This window comes from Budorcas taxicolor, chromosome 16 (assembly GCF_023091745.1).
Source record: "Budorcas taxicolor isolate Tak-1 chromosome 16, Takin1.1, whole genome shotgun sequence".
NCBI classification, from domain to species: Eukaryota; Metazoa; Chordata; class Mammalia; order Artiodactyla; family Bovidae; genus Budorcas; species Budorcas taxicolor.
Genome location: NC_068925.1, coordinates 39464421 through 39479441, shown reverse-complemented (window position 1 = coordinate 39479441; position 15021 = coordinate 39464421).

Here is a 15021-nt window from a genome sequence, read left to right as displayed (position 1 = left end):
GGAGGAGAAAAAAAATGCTTCCTCTGCCCTTTTAGGTTTTTTATTTTTATTTGACTGCTCTAATAATTAAATTTATGTGAAACAGATTCAGAGGACAAACTAACATTTTAATTTCATATGTACAGAAATTCATAGAAATGTGAAACTCAAATAACCAAAGCAGGCAGCCTGTATAAGTTTTACACAAAGAAACAATGAATTTGTGAAGAACTGATAAGACAAAAGAACTTGGACTTGGGTGCTAGTTATTGAAGAAACTAAGCAATTTCTTCTGCCAACCGCCAAGGGTAGGAAATTAGGTGGGTCTGCCTAAAGCACTTGGTCTTTTTTATGCTCTACTGTTCCCACTCCATGCTGGGACAGGGAAGCTCTGGGTCTTACCAGCTTCCATGTGCTTTCCTGAGTCTATAAGGATGGGCAGGAGGCTTAGGTTCTCTGCCACAGATCTGCAGATCCCTGGACAGCATGTCTCCCTCTCTCCCTTCAAGGGAATTGAAGGAAAGGGTGCTTGAAACCAAGGGTCCCAGTTCTCTCTCCTCCACTGAAGACACAAGCTCACCTGGCCTGAGGGATGAGACAAAATTATGTCCTTTTTTATCTTTTATGTTCAGAGCTCACAATTTAATTCTTTTTAAGATATATTTTTATGTGGACCATTTTTTTTAATGTGAATCATTTTTTAGTCTTAATTGAATTTGCTACAATATTGATTCTGTTTTGTATTAGAGGATTTTTTTTTTTTTTTTCCACCATGAGGCATGTGGGATCTTACTCCTCATCAAACTCTCACTCCCTGTATTGGAAGACAAAGTCTTAACCACTGGACTACCAGGGAAGTCTCTCACAATTTAGTTCTTCTGTTTCTTGTGTTCTATTCCACCATGCCTTGCTGAGGGCACTAAGTCATAGGTGCTATTTGAAGGAGAGAAAAGATCATAAGGTTCAAGGGATACTGAGAACAATAGTATTTAATATATCAAAATGTGGATTATCCTATTATACAGCTACTATCATTGTTCATATTTATGTGAATTCACTGATTTAAGGAGGGCTTGTAAAGTTGTGAGTAAGCAACTTAGGCTCTAGAGCCAAATGGCTTGGGTTCAAATCTCAGTTAACTATGACTTTGGGTGTTTTTAGTGCGTCGATTTTTTTGTTTGTGTCATGGAGATGATCGTGGTACCTTCCTTACAGCATTGTTTCATGTGTTGAATGAGATAACAAAGGTACAGTGGTCAGAACTGTGCACACAGTAAATGCAGTATGTTAGTCACTCTGTCGTGTCTGACTCTTTGCAACCCCATAGACTATAGCCCACCAGGCTTCTCTGTCCATGGAATTCTCCATGCAAGTATAAGTGGAGGCATGTTTTCTTATGATATTAGAAACTGAGATCTAATTGGCAAGTTGAGGGATCGGTTTACAATATGCTTTGTATCTTTTATAACAAAAATGACCATGAGATAGTAAATGTGAAAGTGACTTTTTATCTCAAATCATAAAATAAAAACTCTGAAACCTGGTATGTATGAGTATATACCTATTAAGTATGATCTGATTTATCTTCCCTACAAATACTATCTACCCTTGACTTTTCCTTTCCTATAAATTCAGTTTGATATAGCAACTGAGTTATATGGGTAGAGAGTTCTGTGGCTACAATGCAAGCACAGTCTTCAAAAAAACTTCAAAATGCCTCACTTGGCTTAACTCTCCTCAGACCCTACAGAGAACCCCAACTCAGCTTCTAAATCCACCTCCTGGTGAATGGGTCAGAATGGACCCATTCTGGGAGCAAAGTGATTTGTTTTCTTAGGATTTTCAGTTCACATTACTACTGAGTGTATACTGTGTGTCCAGCATTAAGTGCTGGGGATGTAGGAGCAAAACAAACCAAGAGGAATCCTCACACTGATGAAGTGTATGCTGTAGTAGAACATGGGAAAATACGCAATAAACAAAATAAATGAAAAAAAAAAAAGACCATGTTGGCTGATGGGGAGTATTGCAAGAAAAAATTATGTAGGGAAGGGGGAGAAATGTGAGTAAGAGTTAACTGTTGTATATGGCTTCTTTTGCTCTGCATATGCCTAGAGTGTAAAACCAGAAAAGGACATCTCAATACTTGATGCACCACAGCAGGGCTCATTTGCTTTTTCCCAATGACAGAAGATCATGGCTAAGAGAGCTACTCTTCTTGGAGTTGTTCTGATGAGTAATTTGAGTCTATCTGCTTGAGAGAAACAGTGACATGGGAAAGACTGTGGAAATTCTGGGATGGAGGTGTCGCCTACATGGGTTGGTAACTTCCTCTTATTGTTAAGGTTGTTTATCTTAGGAGGTGCAGACAACTTGGCAGTTATACCACTGGGAGGGAGAATGGGGTGGCCTGCACTCTCCTTGCAGTACCAATTCAACAAACATACCATGCTCTATTCCAGGCTTGGTGCTGTCCCTGAGAACTCTCTACCCATATAACTCAGTTGCTATATCAAACTGAATTTATAGGGAAGGAAGTCAAAGGAATATAGTATTTGTAGGGAAGATAAATCAGAGTGTACTTCTGAATAGTTTTATACTCATACATACCAGGTTTCAGAGATTTTATTTTACGATTCAAAATAAAAAGTCACTTTCACATTTACTATCTCATGGTCATTTTTGTTATAAAAGGTTCAAACATATTGTAAACTGATCCCTCAATTGCCAGTTAAATCTCAGTTTCTTATATCATAAAGTTGGTTTTAAATTATTTACCTTTACACTGTACGCTTTGCTCTCTCTGCAATCCAGTGACCTTCCCTTCCTCACCACTTTAGCCTTTACTCCCATAGCAACATTCTGGATCTTGCCATCACCAGGAATTACCCGAGGAAACCTAGGGTAATTTGGGAAGTACCTACACTAAACACTTGCAGTGTACTGTATAATATCACATATTATATTCAGTATAAACATGGGCTTCCCAGGTGGCTCAGTTGTAAAGAATTGGCCTGCTAATGCTTGACGTGCAGGAGGCAAGAGTTCAATCCCTGGGTTAGGAAGATCTTCTTCCTAGAGTAGGAAATGGCAACCCACTCCAGTATTTTTGCCTGGAAAATTCCATGGAAAGAGGAGCTTTGCTGGCTACAGTCCATGGGGTTGCAGAGTCAAACAAGACTGAGCACACATACCTATAAACACAAGCAGTTCTCCTTTGGGATCTCAACTTCTTATCTTTCCAGAACCCTGACACCTTCTGTATTAGTTTGTTAGGGCTGCCATAACAAAGTACCCCAGAATGAGTGGTGTAAGCAACAGAAACTGACTTTCTCCCACTTCTAGAAGCTACAAGTCCCAGATGAAGGTATTGGTGGGTTGCTGCTGCTGCTGCTAAGTTGCTTCAGTAATGTCTGACTCTGTGCGACCTCATAGATGGGGGTCCCACTGTCTCTGGGATTCTCCAAGCAAGCACACTGGAGTGGGTTGCCATTTCCTTCTCCAATGCATGAAAGTGAAAAGCGAAAGTGAAGCTGCTCAGTCGTGCCCGACTCTTAGCGACCCCAGGGACTGCAGCCTACCAGGCTCCTCTGTCCATGAGATTTTCCAGGCAAGAGTACTGGAGTGGGGTGCCATTGCCTGCTCCGATTGGTGGGTTAGATTTCTTCTAAAACCCCTCTCTACTGGATTAGTCAGGGTTCTCCAGAATAGAACCAATAGGATATATGTGTATTTGTATGTGCGTGGTAAGTCACTTCAGTCATGTATGACTCTTTGAGACCACATGGACTGTAGCCCACCAGGCTCCTCTGTCCATGGGATTTCCAGGCAAGAATACTGGAGTGGGTTGCCATGCCCTCCTCTACAGAATCTTTCTGACCCAAGAACCCAACGGGTGTCTTGGATTATGTCTTATGTCTCCTCCATTGGCAGGTGGGTTCTTTAACACTAGCACCACCTGGGAAGCATGTAGATCTGTATAACAGGATATTTACTGTAGAAATTGATTCACATGAACATAAAAGCTTCAACAAACTCCACTGTCTGCTGACTGCAAGCTGGAAAATCAGGACAACAAGTGGAATAATTCAGTTTGAGTCCAAAGGCCTGAGAACCAAGAGCTCCAGCATTGGAGGGCAGGAGGACCTGGATACCCTAGCTCAAAAAAATAGAGTGAATTCACCCTTCCTTCACCTTTTTGTTCTATGCAGGCCCTAAATGGATTGAATGATGCCCACAGGCATTGGTGAAGGCAAATCTATTTTACTCACTCTACTGATTCAATACTAACCTCTTCTCCAAACACTTTCACAGACACCCAGAAATCATGCTTTACCAGATCTCTGGGCATTACTTACCCCAGACAAGCTGCCACCTAAAATTAATCATCACAGCTGCTTTCCCTCTGTGTCTTCACATAAGTCTTTCTTCTGTGTGTGTGTGTGTCCTATCTCCTCTTCTTATAAGTGGACCAATCATATTGGACTAGGGTCTAGACTAATGACCTCATTAAACTCTAATTACTTCTTTAAATAACTGGTCTCCCTATAAAATCACATTCTGCAGTAATGGCAATTAAGACTTCAACAAAGGAATCTGGAAGGACACAATTCACCCCATAACCTTCATTCCCACTACACCTGGTCTTCCAGTAGGACATTCAAACTGTCGAGCCCATCCTCTTGCATCTTCATTTTCTTCTTTGTATAGCCTATGATCTCTTGTCCTTTACTTCAGCCACCCTCCTAACAAAAGCCACAATTCCACCATCCCTCTTCCATTGAATCCCTGTAAGAAATATACACTGTGGGTCAATTTATCTGTTACACATCCCTTCTCTGATCTTAGATTAACATTGCTCCTGGAGAAAAATCACACAAGCACATCCCAAATGGTGCTCCTGTGCATGAACAAGTTATGTTCTGTTTGAAATGCATGCTTCTCCATCCCAACTAGGCTCCAGGCAAGCCTCACAGCTATTTCCTACATTTTATGCTCTCCTACATCTATTTCCTTACATGGGAAATAGATGGGAAAACAGTGGAAACAGTGTCAGACTTTATTTTTTTGGGCTCCAAAATCACTGCAGATGGTGACTGCAGCCATGAAATTAAAAGACGCTTACTCCTTGGAAGAAAAGTTATGACCAACCTAGATAGCATATTCAAAAGCAGAGACATTACTTTGCCAACAAAGGTCCGTCTAGTCAAGGCTGCGATTCATGGGGTCACAAAGAGTCGGACATGGCTGAGTGACTGAACTGAACTGAACAGTCTATTCTTCTAAAACTTACTCGCTCACTAGTTTGTTTGTTTGTTTGTTTTTTAAATAAAAATAAACGAATAGAAAAAACTACAGGGAGGAAGGTGGGAGGGGGGTTCAGGATTGGGACCATGTGTACACCCATGGTGGATTCATGTTGATGTATGGCAAAACCAATACAATATTGAAATTAGCCTCCAATTAAAATAAATACATTTAAATTAAAAAAAAAATACCAACATATGGAGGCTAAACAGCACACTTCTGAATAACCAACAAATTGCAGAAGAAATCAAAAAGAAATCAAAATATGCATAGAAACGAATGAAAATGAAAACACAACTCCAAACATATGGGAATCAGTAAAAGCAATGCTAAGGGGAAGGTTCATAGCAATACAAGCCTACCTCAAGAAACAGGAGAGAAATCAAATAAATAACCTAACTCTACACCTAAAGCAGCTAGAAAAAGAAGAAATGAAGCACCGCAGGGTTAGGAGAAGGAAAGAAATCATAAATTAGAGCAGAAATAAATGTTAAAGAAACAAAGGAGACCATAGCCAAAATCAGCAAAACTAAATCCTGGGTTTTTGAGAAGATAAATAGAAACCATTAGCCAGACTCATAAAAAAAAGGGGGGGGGGAGGGAGAGGAGAAGAATCAAATCAACAAAATTAGAAATGAAAATGGAGAAATCACAACAGACAACACAAAAATACAAAGGATCTGAAGAGACTACTATCAGCAACTATATGCCAATAAAATGGACAACTTGGAAGAAATGGACAAATTCTTAGAAAAGTATAACTTTCCAAAACTGAACCAGGAAGAAATAGAAAATCTTAACAGACCCATCACAAACAGAAATCAAAACTGTAATCCAAAATTTTCTAACAAGCAAAAGCCCAGGACCAGATGGCTTCATAGCTGAATTCTACCCAAAATTTAGAGAAGAGCTAACACCTATCCTACTCAAACTCTTCCAGAAAATTGCAGAGGGAGGTAAACTTCCAAACTCATTCTATGAGGCCACCATCACCTAATATCAAAATCAGACAAAGATGCCACAGAAGAAAACTGCAGTCCAATATCACTGATGAACATAGATGCAAAAATCCTTAACAAAATTCTAGCAAACTGAATCCAACAACGTATTAAAAAAGATCATACATCATGACCAAGTGACTTTATCCCAGAGATGCAGGATTTCTCAATATTTGCAAATCAATCCATGTGATACACTACGTTAACAACTTGAAAGATAAAAAGCATATGATTATCTCAATAGATGCAGAGAAAGCCTTTGACAAAATTCAACATCCATTTATGATAAAAACCCTCCAGAGAGCAGGCATAGTAGGAACATGAAAGTGAAAGTGAAATCGCTCAGTTGTGTCCGACTCTTTGCGATCCCATGGATTGTAGCCTACCAGTCTCCTCAGTCTATGGAATTTTCCAGGCAAGAATACTGGAGTAGGTTGCCATTTCCTTCTCCAGGGGATCTTCCTGACCCAGGGATTGAACCCTGGTCTCCTGCATTGCAGGCAGACGCTTTACCGTCTGAGCCACCAGGGAAGTCCAACATTCCTCAACATAATAAAAGCCAAATATGATAAACCAAAAATTGAAAGCATTTCCTCTAAAGTCAGGAACAAGATAAGGATGCCCACTCTCACCGCTACTATTCAACACAGTTTTGGAAGTTTTAGCCACAGCAATCAGAGCAGAAAAAGAAATAAAAGGAATCCAGATTGGAAAAGAAGAATTAAAACTCTCATTGTTTGCAGATGACATGATCCTCTACATAGAAAACCCTAAAGACTCTACCAGAAAATTACTAGAGCTAATCAATGAATATAGTAAAGTTGCAGGATATAAAATTAACACACAGAAATCCCTTGCATTCCTATACACTAACAATGAGAAAACAGAAAGAGAAATTAAGGAAACAATTCCATGCGCCATTGCAATGAAAAGAATAAAATACTTAGGAATAAATTTACCTAAAGAAACAAAAGACCTATATATAGAAAACTATAAAACACTGATAAAAGAAGTCAAAGAGGACACAAATAAATGGAGAAATATACCATGCTCGTGGATCGGAAGAATCAATATAGTGAAAATGAGTATACTACCCAAAACAATTTATAGATTCAATGCAATCCCTATCAAGCTACCAATGGTATTTTTCAGAGAACTAGAACAAATAATTTCACAATTTGTATGGAAATACAAAAAAACCTCAAATAGCCAAAGCAATCTTGAGAAAGAGCAATGGAACTGGAGGAATCAACCTGCCTGACTTCAGGTTATACTACAAAGCAACAGTCATCAAGAGAGTATGGTACTGGCACAAAGACAGAAACATAGATCAATGAAACAAAATAGAAAGCCCAGAGATAAATCCATGCACCTATGGACACCTTATCTTTGACAAAGGATGCAAGACTATACAATGGAGAAAAGACAATCTCTTTAACAAGTGGTGCTGGGAAAACTGGTCAACCACTTGTAAAAGAATGAAACTAGAACACTTTCTAACACCACACACAAAAATAAACTCAAAATGGATCATAGATCTAAATGTAAGACCAGAAGCTATAAAACTCCTAGAGGAAAACAGGCAAAACACTCTCCGACGTAAATCATAGCAGGATCCTCTCTGACCCACTTCCCAGAGTAATGGTTGCTGCTACAGCTATGTTGCTTCAGTTGTGTCTGACTCTGTGTGACCCCATAGACAGCAGCCCACCAGGCTCCCCCATCCCTGGGATTCTCCAGGGAAGCACTGGAATGAGTTGCCATTTCCTTCTCCAGTGCATGAAAGTGAAAAGTGAAGGTGAAGTCGTTCAGTCGTGTCCGACTCTTAGCGACCCCATGGACTGCAGCCTACCAGACTCCTCCATCCATGGGATTTTCCAGGCAAGAGTACTGGAGTGGGGTGCCATTGCCTTCTCCAGAGTAATGGAAATAAAAGCAAAAATTAACAAATGGGGTCTAATTAAACTTAAAAGCTTTTGCATAAGCAAGATGACAAGACAGCCTTCAGAATGGGAGAACATAATAGCAAATGAAGCAAGTGACAAAGAATTAATTTCAAAAATACACAAACAACTCCTGCAGCTCAATTCAAGAAAAATAAGAGATCCAATTAAAAAAATGGGCCAAAGAACTAAACAGACATTTCTCCAAAGAAGACATACAGATGGCTACGAAACTCATGAAAAGATGCTCAACATCACTCATTATCAGAGAAATGCAAAGTGAAACCACAATGAGGTACCATCTCACGCCAGTCAGAATGGCTGCTATCAAAAGGGCTACAAACAATAAATGCTGGAGAGGGTGCAGAGAAAAAGGAATCCTCTTACACTGTTTGTGGGAATGCAAACTAGTACAGCCACTATGCAGAACAGTGTGGAGAGTCCTTAAAAAACCGAAAATAGAACTGCCATACGACCCAGCAATCCCACTTCTGGGCATACACACTGAGGAAACCAGAAGTGAAAGAGACACATGGACCCCAGTGTTCATCACAGCACTATTTACAATAGCTAAGACATGGAAACAACCTAGATGTCCATCGGCAGACGAATGGAATAGAAAGCTGTGGTCAGGTCAGTTCAGTTCAGTTCAGTCACTCAGTTGTGTCCGACTCTTTGTGACCCCATGAATTGCAGCACTCCAGGCCTCCCTGTCCATCACCAACTCCCGGAGTTCACCCAAACTCATGTCCATCGAGTCAGTGATGCCATCCAGCCATCTCATCCTCTGTCATCTCCTTCTCCTCCTGCCCCCAATCCCTCCCATCATCAGAGTCTTTTACAATGAGTCAGCTCTTCGCATGAGGTGGCCAAAGTATTGGAGTTTCAGCTTTAGCATTAGTCCTTACAAGAAATACCCAGGACTGATCTCCTTTAGAATGGACTGGTTCGATCTCCTTGCAGTCCAAGGGACTCTCAAGAGTCTTCTCCAACACCACAGTTCAAAAGCATCAATTCTTTGGCGCTCAGCTTTCTTCACAGTCCAACTCTCACATCCATACATGACCACTGGAAAAACCATAGCCTTGACTAGACGGACCTTAGTCGGCAAAGTAATGTCTCTGCTTTTGAATATGCTATCTAGGTTGGTCATAACCTTCCTTCCAAGGAGTGAGCATCTTTTAAAAAAAGCTGTGTACATATTAGAAATGGAATATTACCCAGCTATTAAAAAGAATACATATGTATCATTTCTAGTGAGGTGGATGAAACTGGAGCCTATCATACAGAGTGAAGCAAGTTAGAAAGAAAAACACCAGTACAGTATATTAACGCATATGTTTGGAATTTAGAAAGATGGTAATGATGAGTCTATATGCGAGACAGCAAAAGAGACACAGATGTAAAGCACAGACTTTTGAACTCTATGGGAGAGGGTAAGGGTGGAATGTTTTGCGAGAATAGCATTGAAACATCTATATTATCATATGTGAAATAGATCACCAGTCCAGGTTCAATGCATGAGACAGGGTGCTCAGGGCTGGTGCACTGGGATGACCCTAAGGGATGGGATGGGGAGGGAGGGTCAGAATGGGGAACACATGTACACCCATGGCTGATTCATGTGAATGTATGACAAAAACCACCTCAATATTGTAAAGTAATTAGCCTCCAATTAAAAAAAAAAAAAAAGAATCTTTACCCAGTTCAGAAACTGTTATTTATCAAAAAGTCCTTTTTATACATCTTGAAGAGGAAGCATTTTTGAGATAGTAACTAGAATTATGCCTGATAATATTTTACCCAAACATATCAAAATTTTAGGAACTCCATACAGTTTCTAGGATATCTATATTAGTAACATTTATCATCAATATAACCTGAGTCTTGTTACTCACTTGACAATACAACCCATGTAATTCTATATACAAAATGAACCTAATTAGTGTAATATCTCTCTTTGGGATGTTTCAGGGGCCCTGTGAAGCATCCCAAAGTTAGCTAGAAATCTTCATTAGGATGATTTAGGAAGCTTTGTCAACAAACATCAAAAAGTTTTAGAACACTCAGTCAGATAGCATTATAGGCCATTGTGAAACAATGCTATTCACTTAGCCAAAGTAACAATAAGGGATTTCAGAACAGATAATTTACTATATAAAGAAACAAATCTATTATCAAAGGCAATTCAATATCTGAATAAAAGGTGTCCTCTTAACAGAGAGAAAAGCTAAATTCAAGTGTTTGCACCAGCTTACTTAAAAGGTAAACTTAATTAACTTTATTTTAAACTTAGTCCTAACCATATAGAAAACTCTTACCTCATGGTTCACTTTTCACAAACCTTATCACTTTCTATATCCATTATTGTGTTCTTCCATCCTAAAAAGCTACCTGTAAGTCAAGCTTACTTCCTTTTCCCTTCACAAAATGCAGTTTCATTCCTCATACTTTTTTTTTTTCCCCCAAAACACACTTCCTACTTCCCTTAAGGAACCAAAAACTGACTTTTATATTAGCATTTTATAGATTGGTGAGCATAAATACTAGTGATAACTTTTAAACCTGTGTTTTCTTAGAACATTTTAGGAAAGCACCAAATATCATTTATTTTTAATCTCAAATCTCTTTAGTTTCTCTGGAAGAGGTAATCAGTATTTAGTAGTAAATGCTTCAAATTCTAATTTCATTTGGATATGACTTAGCTATTCAATAGACTTCCAACACTTAGTTTAGCACAACTCTTAGAAGTTCAAGGGCAGTGGCCAGGAGGAGCTACCCCACATCCAAGGTCAGGGGTGGTGGCCAAGAGGAGCTACCCCACGTCCAAGGTAAGGAGCAGCAGCTGTGCTTTGCTGGAGCAGCCATGAAGAGATATCCCAGGTCCAAGGTAAGAGAAACCCAAGTAAGATGGTAGATGCTGAGAGAGGGCATCAGAAGGCAGAAAGACTGAAGCCACAGTCACAGACAACTAGCCAATCTGATCACACAGACCACAGCCTTGTCTAACTCAGTGCAACTAAGCCATGCTGTGTGGGGCCACCCAAGACGGATTGGTCATGAAGGAGAGGTCTGACAGAATGTGGTCCACTGGAGAAGGGGGTGAAAAACCACTTCAGTATTCTTGCTTTGAGAACCCCATGACCAGCATGAAAAGGGAAAAAGATAGGACACTGAAAGATGAACTCCCTGGGTCAGTAGGTACCCAATATGCTACTGGAAATCAGTGGAGAAATAACTCCAGAAAGAATGAAGGGATGAGGCCAAAGTAAAAACAACACCTAGTTGTTGATGGTACTGGTGATAGAAGCATGGTCCAATGCTGTAAAGAGCAATATTGCATAGAAACCTGGAATGTTAGGTCCGTGAATCAAGGCAAATTGGAAGTGGTCAAACAGGAGATGGCAAGAGTAAACACCGACATTCTAGGAATTAGTGAACTAAGATGGACTGAAATGGGTGAATTTAACTCAGATGACCATTATATCTACTACTGCGTGCAGGAATCCCTCAGAAGAAATAAAGTAGCCATCATAGTCAACAAAAGAGTCCAAAATGCAGTACTTGGATGCATCTCAAAAGGCAAACCATTCAATATCATGGTAATCCAAGTCTATGCCTGGACGAGTAACACTGAAGAAACTGAAGTTGAACGGTTCTATGAAGACCTACAAGACCTTCTAGAATTAACACCCCAAAACAATGTCTTTTCGTTATAGGGGACTGGAATGCAAAAGTAGGAAGTCAAGAAACACCTGGAGTAACAGGCAAATTTGGCCTTGGAGTACAGAATGAAGCAGGGGAAAGACTAACAGAGTTTTGTCAAGAGAACGCACTGGTCATAGCAAACACCCTCTTCCAACAATGCAAGAGAAGACTACACATGGACATCACCAGATGGTCAACACCGAAATCAGATTGATTATATTCTTTGCAGCCAAAGATGGAGAAGCTCTATACAGTCAGCTAAAGACAGACCAGGAGCCTACTGTGGCTCAGATCATGAACTCCTTATTGCCAAATTCAGACTTAAATTGAAGAATGTGGGGAAAACCACTAGATCATTCAGGCATGACTGAAATCAAATCCCTAATGATTATACAGTGGAAGTGAGAAATAGATTTAAGGGACTAGATCTGATAGACAGAGTGCCTGATGAAGTATGGACAGAGGTTTGTGACATTGTACAGGAGACAGGAATCAAGATCATCCCCAAGAAAAAGAAATGCAAAAAAGCAAAATGGCTGTCTGAAGAGGCCTTACAGATAGCTGTGAAAAGAAGAGAAGCGAAAAGCAAAGGAGAAAAGGAAAGATATAAGCATCTGAATGCAGATTTCCAAAGAATAGCAAAGACAGAGAAGAAAGCCTTTCTCATTGACCAATGCATAGAAATAGAGGAAAGCAACAGAATGGGAAAGACTAGAGATCTCTTCAAGAAAATTAGAGATACCAAGGGAACATTTCATGAAAGATGGGCTCGATAAAGGACAGAAATGACATGGCCCTAACAGAAGCAGAAGATATTAAGAAGAGGTGGCAAGAATACACAGGAGAACTGTGCAAAAAGAGCTTGACGACCCAGATAATCATGGTGGTCTGAACACTCACCTAGAGCCAGACATTCTGCAATGTGAAGTCAAGTGGGCCTCAGAAAGCATCACTACGAACAAAGCTAGTGGAGATGATGGAATTCCAGTTGAGCTATTTCAAATCCTGAAAGATGATGCTGTGAAAGTGCTGCACTCAATATGCCAGCAAATTTGGAAAACTCAGCAGTGGCCACGGGACTGGAAAAGGTCAGTTTTCATTCTAATCTCTAAGAAAGGCAATGCCAAAGAATGTTCAAACTACCACACAATTGCACTCATCTCACATGCTAGTAAAGTAATGCTCAAAATTCTCCAAGCCAGGCTTCAGCAAGACGTGAACCGTGAAGTTCCAGATGTTCAAGCTGGATTTAGAAAAGGCAGAGGAACCAGAGATCAAATTGCTAGCACCTTCTGGATCATGGAAAAAGCAAGAGAGTTCCAGAAAAACATCTATTTCTGCTTCATTGACTATGCCAAAGCCTTTGACTGTGTGGACCACAATAAAGGGTGGAAAATTTTGAAAGAGATGGGAATACCAGACCACCTGACCTGCCTCTTCAGAAACCTATATTCAGGTCAGGAAGCAACAGTTAGAACTGGACATGAAACAACAGACTGGTTCCAAATAGGAAAAGGAGTACATCAAGGCTGTATATTGTCACCCTGCTTATTTAACTTCTATGCAGAGTACATCATGAGAAACACTTGGCTGGATGAAGCACAAGCTGGAATCAAGATTGCCGGGAGAAATATCAGTAACCTCAGATATGCAGATGACACCACCCTTATGGCAGAAAGTGAAGAGGAACTAAAAAGCCTCTTGATGAGAGTGAAAGAGGAGAGTGAAAAAGTTGGCTAAAAGCTGAACATTCAGAAAACGAAGATCATGGCCTCTGGTCCCATCACTTCATGGGAAATAGATGGGGAAACAGTGGAAACAGTGTCAGACTTTATATTGGGGGGCTCCAAAATCACTGCAGATGGTGATTGCAGCCATGAAATTAAAAGACGCTTACTCCTTGGAAAGAAAGTTATGACCAACCTAGATAGCATATTAGAAAGCAGAATTATTACTTTGCCAACAAAGGTCCATTTAGTCAAGGCTATGGTTTTTCCAGTGGTCATGTTTGGATGTGAAAGTTGGACTGTGAAGAATGATGATTGCCGAAGAATTGATGTTTTTGAACTGTGATGTTAGAGAAGACTCTTGAGAGTCCCTTGGACTGCAAGGAGGTCCAACCAGTCCTTCCGAAAGGAGATCAGTCCTGGGTGTTCATTGAAAGGAATGATGCTAAAGCTGAAACTCCAGTACTTTGGCCACCTCATGCGAGGAGTTGACTCATTGGAAAAGACTCTGATGCTGGGAGGGATTGGGGGCAGGAGGTGAAGGGGATGACAGAGGATTAGATGGCTGGATGGCATTAGTGACTCAATGGATGTGAGTTTGAGTGAACTCCGGGAGTTGGTGATGGACAGGGAGGCCTGGCGTGCTGCGATTCATGGGATCGCAAAGAGTCGGACATGACTGAGCTACTGAACTGAACTGAACTGAACTGAATGGAATACTTTCTTCTGCATCTGAGAGTTTGTGAAGAGAAATTTTATCTTTGGAACCAAAATTTATTTGGGAAATATTTATATATTTCTTACATGTTGGTTGTAAAAAAGGGAAAATAAAAGGAAGAGAGAAAGGCACTTACTGAAATCAAGCTATAAAGTAATAGTACACCCAAATTTCAGGAATTAAATTCTGTAACACTGTGGGACAGCCTAATAAATATAATTCTAAGTGGTGATTCAGTTTCAATCAATGTATTATTATAGAATTCTGGTTCCTATGGCCTCTGACAAAGGACCTCCAAAAAGAATATTCCCTACCATTCTCTTTGCAAACAATAGATTTTTAGTTCTGCTAGATTTTCTATCTATGCCATAGTGAGGTGATGAGGGAATGATGGTTTCTTTGAAGAGAAGTCAGCAGAGTCTCATTGAAAGGGAGCGTTAGGAGCATTAGTAGTGTCATGTGACCCACAGGTCACAGAACTGATGCTGAGAGCAGTAACTGGATAAGACCCTTGTCTTCCTCAGGGAAGGGGTATGTTTTGGTGGGATGGAAGAGTTGTGTTATGTTCTTCATTCACCTCCAGAAAGGATCCTTTAGACTCATTTATTTGTAGACGCAAGTGAATGCTACCTCATTATGCT